This window comes from Stegostoma tigrinum, chromosome 13 (assembly GCF_030684315.1).
Source record: "Stegostoma tigrinum isolate sSteTig4 chromosome 13, sSteTig4.hap1, whole genome shotgun sequence".
NCBI classification, from domain to species: domain Eukaryota; kingdom Metazoa; phylum Chordata; class Chondrichthyes; order Orectolobiformes; family Stegostomatidae; genus Stegostoma; species Stegostoma tigrinum.
Window position 1 is genome coordinate 48,051,382 of NC_081366.1, and position 12,553 is coordinate 48,063,934.

Below are 12,553 nucleotides of genomic sequence, written 5' to 3' on the forward strand. Positions count from 1 at the left end.
GAGAAATGAGTGCAAAGAGAGAGACGAGGGTGAGGTTGCAGAAGCAGGACATAAAATTAAACACAATCCACAGCAATCTGTGGAAATCCCAGTGGTAGTGGGCATGGAGTCCCAGATTGAAATCTCCCTGTGTAATATGATCGGCCAACAGCAAGAATTTGACTTCTTTAAATGTATAGACCCGTAAAATTAACTTTGGTATGCCGATTTTAAAATACATGGAGCAGAAATCAGTTTTAAATTAAATACCAGATAGAGGCATCGATCCTTTTGTTTGCCACAACATGCTTTTAGGGATCCTCAGGCTATGTCCATTAAGTTTTGATGCTCAGGAAATTCAAGAAGCAAAAGGTAAAGTTGCTGTAGCCCCATTCTCTCACTGGGGAGAGAGATGACTGGTGGTAGCTTAGTATGAGGGAGACCGTGCCTCAGGCAGTCAAAGATTGGTGTGAGAGAAATAAGTTCAAATTTGTAGGACATTGGCACCAGAGTCCTGGTGAATCACATTGCTACGGCTGTTGATAGGGCTTTGAACTAAACACTAAAATGTGTGGAGGATTCGCTTGCATGAACAACTAAGGAAAATTTTAAAGGGAGGAGGCTCGGTAGAGGCTGCTAAAATTTCTAGAACAAGTAACAGGGATAAGGGTATGGAAAAGGTGAGAAAACTAATTTCAGGCAGAGCAGGTAAGGGAACAAATATGAGAATTCAATGCACGACTGTGGAAGTTGTCCTTAAATACACGGAACATAAGAAACAGGGTAAATTAGCTTGTCACCCAGGTTGAAATTGGCAGGTATGATGTTACGGCTCCAATGGGATCAGAGCTGGGAACCAACTATCCGAGGATTTACATCTAATCGAGAAGAGAGGCAGATAGGCAAAGGTGGGGTGCTGTTGCTTTGTTAGTAAGAAGTAAAATTGACTTAACAGCAAGAAGCGATATAAACTGAGAAGGCATAGAATCTGTGTGAGTAGAGTTGAGGAGCTGCAAAGGGAAAAAGACCTTGATGGGAGTTTTATACAGGCCTATGAGCAGCTATCAGGATGCAGGGAAGAAAATAAATCAGGAGATAAAAAAGCATGTAAAAAAGGCACGATTGCAATAATCATGGGTGATTTCAATAAGCAGGTGGGCTGGGAATGTCAGTTTCGTAGCAGATCTCAACAGTAGAATTCATGATATTCTACAAAATGGTTTTTAGAGCTGCTTATGGGAGATCCCACTAGGAAACAGGCAGTTTTGAACTTGTTGATGTGTAATGAGGCAAACTTAATCAGACAGCTTAAGATGAAAGAACTCCTATGGGGCAGTAACCATAATATGATAAACTTCACCCTGCAGTTTGAGAGGCTGAAGCTGGAATCAGATGAAACAGTTTTACAACTGAGTAAAGACAAGTCCAAAGACATGAGGGAAGAGCTGGACAGAACTGGTTGGATGGGGAGCCTAATAAACAGGATAGCAGAGCAGTAATGGCAGGGATTTCTGATGGTAATTCGGAAGGCACAGCAGAAATTCATTCCAAGAAAGAAAAAGTCCACCAAGGGGAGGATGGGGGAACCACAGCTAACAAGGGAAGCCAGGGTCAGTATAAAAGCAAAAGAAAAAGCATGTGATAATTTAGGGATATATAAAAATATAGGGAAGATTAGTGGGAAGTTAGAGCATTGGGAAGCCTTTGAAAACCAGCAAAAGATAACTAAATAAAGTAGTAAGGTGGGGAAGCAGATGAAATACGAAAGTAAGCTCACGAGTAATATGAAAGAAGAATGCAAGAGTTTTTTTAGATATCCTCAGGGTAAGAGTGAACATTGAACTGCTGGAAACTGAGGCTGGAGAAGTTGTAATGGGAAACAAAGAAATGGAAGACAAACTGAACTTTGCATCAGTTTTCAAATTTAAATACACCAACAGCATACCAGAACTTCAGGAGAATTGGGGGCAGAGCTAAGTATAGTCACCATCGCTAAAGAGAGGTTCCTGGGCAAGCTGAGAGGTCTGAAGGTAGATAAATCACTTGGATCAGATGGGCTACACCCAGGGTCTGAAGGAGATAGCTGACAAAATTGTAGAGGCATTGGTGGTGATCTTTCAAGAACCACTGGAGTCAGGGAGGTTGTCAGCCAATGTAACACCTCTGTTTAAGAAAGGAGAGAGACAGAAAACAGGACTTCATTGATAAACTGACTTCATTGATAAATTTTTCAAATCCATTTTTTTTAAAGGAAGCGATTGTGGAGTACTTTGAAGTGTGTGCCAAACTAGGGCTGAGTCAGCACAGCTTCTTTAAGGGATTTCATGTCTTACAAACCTGTTAGAATTCTTTAGAACCATAAAATCCCTACAGTGTGCCAACAGGCTCTTCAGCCCATCAAATCCACATGGATCCTCCAAAAAGCATCCCACCCAGACTCACTCCTTAACCTATCCCTACATTTCCCATGACTAATCCACCTATTCTGCATTACCGCAGACACTACAGGCAATTTAACATGGTTAATTCACCTAACCTGCACATCTTTGGACTGTGGAAGGAAACCAGATAATCTGGAGAAAACCCACGCAGATGTGGGAAGAATGTGTAAACTCCACACAGATGGCTGCCTGAGGCTGGAATCTAGCCTGAGTCCCTGGCGGGTCAGACAGCATCTGAGGAGCAGGAAACTCAATGTTTCAGGCTGAGATCCATGCTAGTAGCTTGCCCCTAACACGATAGGTTCTCATCTTAAGTGGCAGCCTCCTGCGAGGCACATTGTCAATGGTCTTCTGAAACCTCCAATAGATCTCGTCCACTGACACTTCTTTGTCTAACTTGCTTGTTACCTCCTTGAAGAGGGCAGCAATGTCACTCTGTGGTTGGCATCGCTGCCACACAGTACCAGAGACCAGGAGACAGTAAGGACGATAGATACTGAAAGCTAGAGTCAATACATGTGGAGCTGTCCTGACGAAGGGTTTTGGCCAGAAATGTTGACTTTCCTGCTCCACGGATGCTGTCTCCTGGTTCCCTGGTAGCCTTAAAGTTAACATGCAGGTTCAGTGAACAGTTAGGAAGGCAAAAGCAATGTCGGCGTTCATTTCAAGTCGGCTAGAATACAAGAGCAGTAATGTTCTGCCGAGGTTGTATAAGGCTCTGGTCAGACCATGTTTGGAGTATTGTGAGCAATTTTATGCCCTATATCTAAGGAGGGGTGTGCCAGCCTTGGAGGGGGTCCAGAGGACGTTTACAAGACTGATCCCAGGGAAGAAGAGTTTGTCATATGGAGGCAGTTGAGGACACTGAGTCTGTACTTGAGGGAGTCGTGAAGGATGAGGGGAGATCCCATTAAAACTTATAGAATACAGCGAGACCTGGAGAGACTGGACATGGAGAAAATGTTTCCACTAGTAAGAGAGACTAAGACTCAAGGGCACAGTCTCAAAGTGAAGGGTCAACTCTTTAGAACTGAGTTAAGGAGGAATTTCTTCAGCCAGAGGGTGGTTAATCTATGAATGCATTGTTGTGGACTGTGGAGGCCCAAATCATTGTGTACTTAAGACAGAGATAACCATTGGCCAAAGGATCAGGGGTTATAGGGAGAAGGCGGGTGTACGGGGTTGAGAAACATATCAGTCATGATAGAATGGTGGAGCAGATTTGACAAGCTAAATGGGCTAATTTTACTATATGTTGTGGTCTTCTGAAATAGGTTGAGAAGGAAAGTTCTTCATGGTAACCTCTGCCAGTGTGGGAAAAACCCCGGGCAGTTTGCATCACTCTGCATCACAAACAAACTGAGCTAACCTATCTCTCAAGCAGTAAATGGCTAAATTTGTGTTACATTTTGCTACAGAGGAAGAGAGACTACTGACATTTTCTGAAGCAAGAAATTAATCTTACATTAATAGAATTGCTAATGAAATCACGTGAAGATTTTAAAAGTTCAACAGCCAATAAAGTGAACGCAAAATATGCAGTAACAAGATTTATTGGGTTGGAAATAAATTTGCAATCATGCAAGGAGGATGTTTTAGAGCTTCAAAAGAAAATTAAGAACATTGATGCTTCAATCAGAAGGCTAGGGTTATATCTACACAGGCAGAAGCCAATTACATGTTGAAAAACCTTTGCACAGAGAACATTAACATGAGCTCGAAATGTTTAAAGAAAATCTTCAATCGTGATGAAGCCCAAAATAGAAGGACAATAACTTCAAGGTAATAATAAGAAGCTTTTCAAAGTGAACGGGTTTCTTAGATCCAAAGTGGATCATCTTAATCATCAATGTTCTGAAACTACTGACATACATCTGTGAGAGCTGAAAGCTGCAAGAGAAGCTGTTTGACAAGCTACGATAACATCAGATTTTTCAGCAATAGCCTACAAAGCCAGATTGAGTTCTTCATAATGCCTTTGTAAAGTTTAAAGTTGAACGTAGGGATGAGCTTAATCAGTTCATAACTCAGCAACAATTAACAGTCTCACCACTTCAGTAAGGTTACTGAACTAAAAGTTCAGCTGTTTGTAGTCAAAACTAGTCGTTTAAATTGATAACAAAAGGTGAACAGAAGATTTGTAAAATTTCACACTGAGACAATTAGTACTTCCACTCAAGTATCACAAAAGGGAGACCTTTTAGTGGAAAAAAATACCCACTTTGTACAGAAACGGTCTGAACTCTTAGATCATGCTAAATGACTAGTTGTAGGAAACTTTCAACATTGTAGAGGGAAAATGAGAACTTTATTCGCTTTCTAATGAGAGAGATTACCTGCAAAAATGCTTGTCATTTTCAAGTAGCTGTGCAAATCAGAGTACACCACAAAGACTTACTGTTTATCCTGCTTTGTCAGTTTATTCTTTGGTCCGTGATGGTCAGTCCTACTTTCTCGTGAGCCCTTGAGATGTCCTTGCCTGCACCTTAACAGTGTCATGCCACAACAGCTGTTGAGATGATACTGCTCCTACAGAATGAGAAATTCTTGAACCAGAAGTAATGCTGCAATCTTCATCCCCTCACCTCCATTAGAATCTTCAGAATGCCCTTCATTCTACTTCCCATAAATTGAACTTATCCCTAGATCAGAGGTGAAATCAGGTAGAAAGGAAAATGAGCATTTCACTTCTTTGTCTTCCTTTTCAAAAGGATGTGATCTTGTGTGTCCTGGAGTCTCCTCCGGCAATCAGTTTTTCCCTGATTGATTCTCATTGCTGCCACATTCTAACATTCATATGGGTCATATCCAAACGCAGAGCCGTCAATCTGCATCACCAAAGTGCTGGCCCTCTCAGAAAATGACTAGCGTACATGACAAGTTACAAAAGACGCATTATACTTCTCTAAGAGAACCAAGAATGCTGATGGAGATTAGTCCGTCAAGCACAAGAGATGTATTGGGATGTCAAGGATGCAGACTAACGGTGGCAGCCGGCAAGGAAAAAGGAGCACAAATGTTAAATGTTACTGATTGAATATTAATTATGAAAAGTGATTCTGTGAAAGTATTTGTGCAAAGAGATGTAAAGGGAATTGTGCTTTTATTCTGGGCATCGTTACTGAACATCTGCAAAAGGGACGAGGTCATTGCGATGTCAGAAAACAAAGGAAAAACTGCAGACAACTGCACCCATCAGAAACAAAATCAGAAATTACTGGCAATCTCAGCACATCTGGAAACATCTGCAGAGAGAAAGCAAAATTAATATTTCTGTTCCAGTGACTCTTCTTCAGAGCTGATCATTGCTAGGAAAAGTTTGGTGTATTTGCTAGAGAAGAGGTGGAGGGAGAGGAAGGGAGTAAATGACAGGTGGAGATGGAGCCCAGAGAGAGAGAAAAAAAATCTGCTGGGCACACAGAGTAGTGGATAAAGATCCACTGTGCAATCCCTTTACACATCTATCCTCCCATCAGGGTCTCTGTTTCTTCCTCGAGAAAAGGCCTAAGCCATCTCCATTAACGACCACCCTCCTCTGCCTGTCCAAGCTCATCCTCAGTTTGAGCAACTTCTCTTTTAACTACACTGACTTTCTTCATCAAAAGTGTAGCCATGCGTACTTGCATAGACCGCAGTTGTGCCTGTCTCTTTGTGGGGTATGTGGTACATTCCTTGCTCCAGTCCTACTCCGGCTCACATCCACAACTCTCTCATTAATGACGTCATTGGTGCTGCTTTCCTTTCTCATCTAGAATTGGAAAAATTTATCAAATTTTCTTCCAAGTTCTATCCCACTCTGATCTTCAACTTGTCCATTTGTGACTCCTGGCTTCCCTTCTTTGACATCTCAGTTTCCATTTCTGGGGATGGGCTGGTCACTGATATTCACAATAAACTCACTGTCTCCCACAGTTTTTTTCTGAAGAAGGGTTCTAACCTAAAACATCAACATTCCTGCTCCTCTGATGCTGCCTGGCCTGCTGTGTTCCTCCAGCTCCACACTGTATTATCTCTGACTCCAGCATCAGCAGTTCTTACCATCTCTGAGTGAGTCTCCCACAGTTACCTCAATTATATTTCCTCATAACTTACTTCCATTCTATTCTCCCCGGCTCGCCGTGTCCATCACATCTGTTTTGATGATGTTAACTTTGAAAACAGGTCCCCCAAAATGACCACCTTTTTCCTCAACTACAGATTCCCCAACACTGTGGTTGACATGGCCCCCAGCCACGTCTGACCCAGCTCTCGCTCATAAGTCCTCAGCCCCTGTCTTCCCCCCAACACAGCAATTGGATCCCCCATGTCCTCACCCAGCATCCCATCAGTCTCCCCATCCAAATAATTGTTAATGGCTATCTACAGCTGAATGCCACCTCCAAGCACATAATTCTAACCCTTCCCTTGTCGGCTTTTCACAGGAACCTTTTCCTCTGGGACATCCTGGTCCACTCTTTCCAACTCTCAACACCTCCCTACAACCTTATGGAACCTTCCCCTGCAACCACAGAATGTGTAATACCTGCCTTTTTACTTGCCCCCTCCTCATCATTGAAGGCCCTAGATACAGCTTCCAGGTGAAGCAGCAATTTACCTGCACTTCTCTCAATTTAGTCTAAGGTATTTGCTGCTCACAATGTAGCCTCGTCTACACTGGGGAGGCAAAACACAGGCTGGGTGGCTGCTTTGCAGAATTCCCATGTTCTGTCTGCAAAAATGATCCTGAGCTTCCTGTTGCCTGCCATTTCAACAAATATCTGCAGAAGGATTTGGACAGGTTAGGAAAGTGCGCAAAGAAGTGGTGGATGGAGTACAACGTGGGAAAGCGTGAGGTCATGCACTTTGGTAAGAAGAATAGAAGCATGGACTATTTTCTAAACGGGGAGAAGATTCAGAGTTTGAAGTGTAAAGAGCCTAGGGAGTTAGAATCATAGAATCCCTACAGTGTGGAAACAGGCCCTTCAGCCGAACAAGTCCACACTGAACCTCAGAGCATCCCACCCAGATGCATCCCCCTATAACCCACCTAATCAACACATCCCTGAACACAACCTGCACTGTGGGCTGAAACCAAAGTACCAGGAGGAAACTCACGCAGACACAGGGAGAACATGCAAACTCCACACAGCTTGTAGCCTGCCACTGGAATTGAACCCATGTCCCTGGCGTTGTGAGGCAGCAGTGCCAACCACTGTGCCACCATGCTGCCTTGTTCTAGTCCAGGAGTGTCTAAAGGTAAACTTGCAGGTTGAGTCAGTAATTTGGAAGGCAAATGCAACTTTGGCATTTATTTTGAGATGATTTGAATATAAAAGCAGTGATGTACTTCTGAGGCTCTATAAGGCTCTGGTTAGGCCATATTTGGAGTATTGTGTGCAATTTTGGGCCGCATGTCACAGGAAAAATATACCGGCCCTGGAGCGTGTTCAGAGGAGGTTCACGAGAATGGCTCCAGAAATGAAAAGCTTAGCATATGAGGAATGTTTGAGAACTCTGGGTCTATACGTGATGGAGTTTAGAAGGATGGGGGGGGGTATCTAATTGAAACTTACAGAATACCGAATGGCCTGGACAGAGTAGATGCTAGGAAGATGTTTCCATTGGTCAGAGAGTCTAGGACCTGAGTCTTAGAGCACAGGGAAGACCCTTTAGAACTGAGATAAGGTGAAACTTTTTCAGACAGAGAATGGTGAAACTGTGGAATTCATTGCCATGGAAGGCTGTGGAGGCCAAGTCATTGAGAATATTTAAGATGGAGATAAATAGGTTTTTGATTATCAAGGGGATCAAGGGTTACTGGAAGAAAGCGGGAGAATGGGGTTGAGAAACTTATCAGGCATAATTGCATGGTGGAGTAGACTTGATGGGTTGAATGGCCTAATATCTGCTCCTATGTCTTATGGTCTTATGGTCTTACACCACCATATTCTCTGGCAAACATCTTCGTCTCAGGTTTGCTACAGTGTTCCAGCAAAGCACAGCACAAGGTAGAAGAACAGCATCTCATTTTCCACGTGGGAACTCTACAGCCTTCTGGACTCAATATCAAGTTCAACAATTTTAGGGTATGGGCACATTGACACATGTTCTTACCCTAAACCCCACACACCAGGCCTTATCATGGTTTGCTATCTCAAACAATCCATTGTCAGCAACTAACAGTCCCCATTCATTTTCCCAGGCTGACCTTTACACATTCCTTTGTCTCCCCAACTGTTTTTCTCTCTCTTTGGGCTCAATCTCCTATCATTAATTCCTTTCTCCTACCCTATCTCTACTCTGATGCATATACCAATTGTTTCCTAGCTACAATCAATTTGACAAATGGCTACTGGACCCGAAACATTAACTCCATTATGTCTCATCAAATGCTATCCTAACTACTGAGTTTTTCCAGCAATTTCTGATTTTGTTCTCTTTTACCATTCACTTTATGTACTTATGTGTAATATAGCCATTTTGCTCCCTTCTAAGAGTGTTTATATCATCTTACTGCAATTTTGTTAAGGGCTTAGATGGTAAATATACACAAATACCTCATAAACTTGCAAGTAATTCCTGAATTCTTCGACCTGAAGATGAATGCATGAAGGGAGGAAAACATTAAAACTAATATGTGTTTATTTCTTGTGTAAGCAAGGTACTGTATAATCATTTGTTTAGTCTTTTTAATTGCCTTAACATCCCTCAAATTTAAGTTAAACTGATAAGACTGACCACTGACACTTCCTGTTTAAAATCCACTTCCGTATGTTATTCCTACTCAAGTATGATGTCTCAAGAGCAGACTTTACACAGATGTTTTGGTACAAGAGGTTATCACTTTCTTTTAATGTTAAGACATTTGTGAGATTGTGGGTTAAACTCAGAAGCCTAAGTAAGCAAAAAAACTTGAGCTTAAATATACATTATCACATATTTCAGAAAACTCTCAAAATAACTTTGTGCATAATTTGCGGTCCTATTATAATATGTAAATGATCACAAGCACAAAGGCAATTGAAATATAAATAAGAGAAAACATATAGATAAAAGCTAAAACAAATTGAGTAGTACAACTGACTTTATTCTTAGATACCTTTCCCCTTTAAAGGCTAGGGGCTGCATTGTAGCTGGTATATATGTCAGAGAAGAGTTGGGGGGAGGAGAAAGGAGTAAATGATAGGGTAACATTGCTGCCTCACAGTGCCAGGAACCTAGGTTTGAATTTGGCCTTGCACAGCTGTCTGTGTGGAGCTTGCATGTTCTCCCCGTGTCTATGTGTGTTTCCTCTGAGTGTTCTGGTCTCCTCCCACAGTCCAAAGATGTGGAAGTTCGGTATGTTGGCCATCCTAAATTTACCACAGTGCCCAGGGATGTGTAGGCTAGATGGATTATCCATGGGAAATATAGGGTAAGGGGGAGAAAGTCTGGGTGGAATACTCTTCAGTGGGTCAGTGTAGACTTGATGGGTTAAATGGCCTGCTTCAACACTGTAGGGATTCTATGAAAGCAATAGAAAGTAAAAATCTCTGAAAATAAAAGTGTTTTCTTTTTAAATCAATCTTATGATTTAGTCTTCTCCAGTTGACTTCTTATTTAGTATAAATTATATTCTTATAGATAATCACTTGCTTTCAATGAACTGAATTTTAGTCTTTGGGTGAAATTTGCAATTAGTTGAGCCTAAGATGGTATACTGCAGTTGACTCTATTAGTTTGACCACTGGCATGTTATTCAGAATAACATCAACAACAAGGAGCTCAAGCCTAATTCCATCTATGAGACTTCGGGCCCTGCCTCCCTGCCTGAAGTAAAAGCAAGGCATTATTACCCATTTTAGGCAACGCTTCAATAATGAAGTAATTAAGGATGATATTGGCAGACAAAAAAATAGTCCTGCCAAAAAGACTGTCTACTAGTGTGAGGTTCGATGTCACACTATGATCTTCACAAACTGATCAAGCAGAGGTAAAGTGAAGGACTGTCATCTGGCTTAGACTTCATAATAACACTAGACCTTAATACTAAATACTGCAATGTATGGTAATTGTAGGTGTACTAGGCTTTGACTTAAACTTATTTTAAGTAGAGACTAATCTATCTTCCGATGTGTCCATGTCCATTTGCCCTATGTAATCTACAGCACTGCAAACTGATGGCTTTCTCCCATTTACAGATAGATATTTAGAAAAGCAAGGGATAATAATGAGTTGATAAAATCTGTGCAACTGGTATAGAAAATATAGTGCAAAGAAATGAATATGTTCATGATGATGGAATTCTGACATGAGCAGTTATATGCTATTGAGACTCAGAGAGGAATTTAATTGAATCATACAAGACGGGTGGAATTAGTATTTTGTTCACTCAAGTGTAAATAAAGAGTCTGTTGAAGTTTTGAGTGTCAGACAATAATCAATCTTAGATAAGGTAACGTCAGAGATGCAACAGACTCAGGACAGAGACAGTCAACCTCCAGCGCATAGACTGAAGCGATTTAAGAGGGCAGGTCACCACCACTTTCTCAAGAGCAACTAAGGGACAGGCAATAAATGCTGGCCAGCCAGTGATGCCCACATCCCACAAGTGAATTAAAAAATAAGACAGCAGCCACAAATGCACAGTACCCAGAGACTATGGTAGGCAGAATCCATGAAGTCAGATACAGACTTGTGCCCATGGAAGCAGCATAACTTTGAGATGCAACTGTAATAGATCATTACAGATGTTAATGTATTGACTGGGGAGAGTCTAGAGGAGATTTTGCCAGATGATACCAGGGTTGAGAAATTTCAGCTATGTGGATGGAATAGAGGAATGGGGTTTTTATTCTTAGTAAAGAGAATGTTAAAAGGAAATGAAACATAGATGTTCAAAATGATGGTGGACTTTAGTAAACTCTGACAGAAGATCAGTAACAGAAGGATACAGATTCCAGATAATTGGCAGAACATGTGGACAATATTTGTGCAGTCAGTTGTTGTAATTTGGAACATAGTGCTTGAAGGAATGGTAGCAGCAGATTCAGTTGTAACTTTCAAAAGATAATGGCATGCAAATATAAGAGATGTTTGTAGAGTTAAATGGGGGGGGGGGGGGGGCGGTGGGTTGAGGTGGCAAGTAAGCAGGGGAGTAGACTAATTAGTAAGTCCGCTACCATGTCTGAGAATGACCATTTGCTGCATTCTATGTTATGGACTCCCTTCCCACAGGCTTTTCACCTCTTTACCTCTCCACTTTTAAATTATACTTTAAAATCTACTCCTCTGGCTCAGTTTTTGATCACCTGTCCTAACAAATACTGTTTGATTATAATTCTATAAAGATCTTTGGGGATTTCCTTCAACTTTAAACTTACAATAGATTGTATTGTTGTTGTTAAGTGTTATTGAAGCAATTTGTAAAAGAGTTAAAAGATTAAACCTCAAGTTTAAGCATTAACAAACAGTACACCAAAGTGTTTAATTCTATGTATCTTTCTTAAGCAAGTGTTTTAAAAATGCATGGAAGGAAAACTGCAACCTACAAAAATGCTTCAGTTTTATCAAAAGCTCTATTTTCTAAATGTTGTTCTAAAGTTCATCGCATCATCTACCATACATAGATACAGTTGGCTGTTTCACTTATGCAGTTGAAAAGTTTTGAGGTATTTTGTGAATGCAGTGATTATGCAGTTTTGATCTTTTTTGGTTAAAAGGAATTATAACATGTGAAAGATGGCCAGGTTAGACAAAGTGAGTTTTAAACATTCCCAAATTCTCTTCTGCCTATAGCCATAACAAATATCCAAAAGAGGTCATGGAAAAGCCTTGATTACATGCAAAAATAGCACATAAATTATGATGTTTTAAAGGCATGCTTTGCAGTAATTGTATTTTCTGATCATTTGTTCGGGCCCTTATTTTCGTAATTAGATTTTACAAATGATTTTCATTAGAAAAAACCGAAATATCCTATATCCCTCTGAATTATCAATTGTTATTTAGTGATAAACATGTTTCCTGTAATGCTCTAAAATGACTATTGTGGGCATTTAGTGCATACTTAATATCCATACTCAACACTTGTCCTCTCCATCAGAGAGAAACACATAGCAGCAAAGGCTGGAACCTTGGTAAAACTATTTCTTAAACAGTTTTAAGAAAATGTT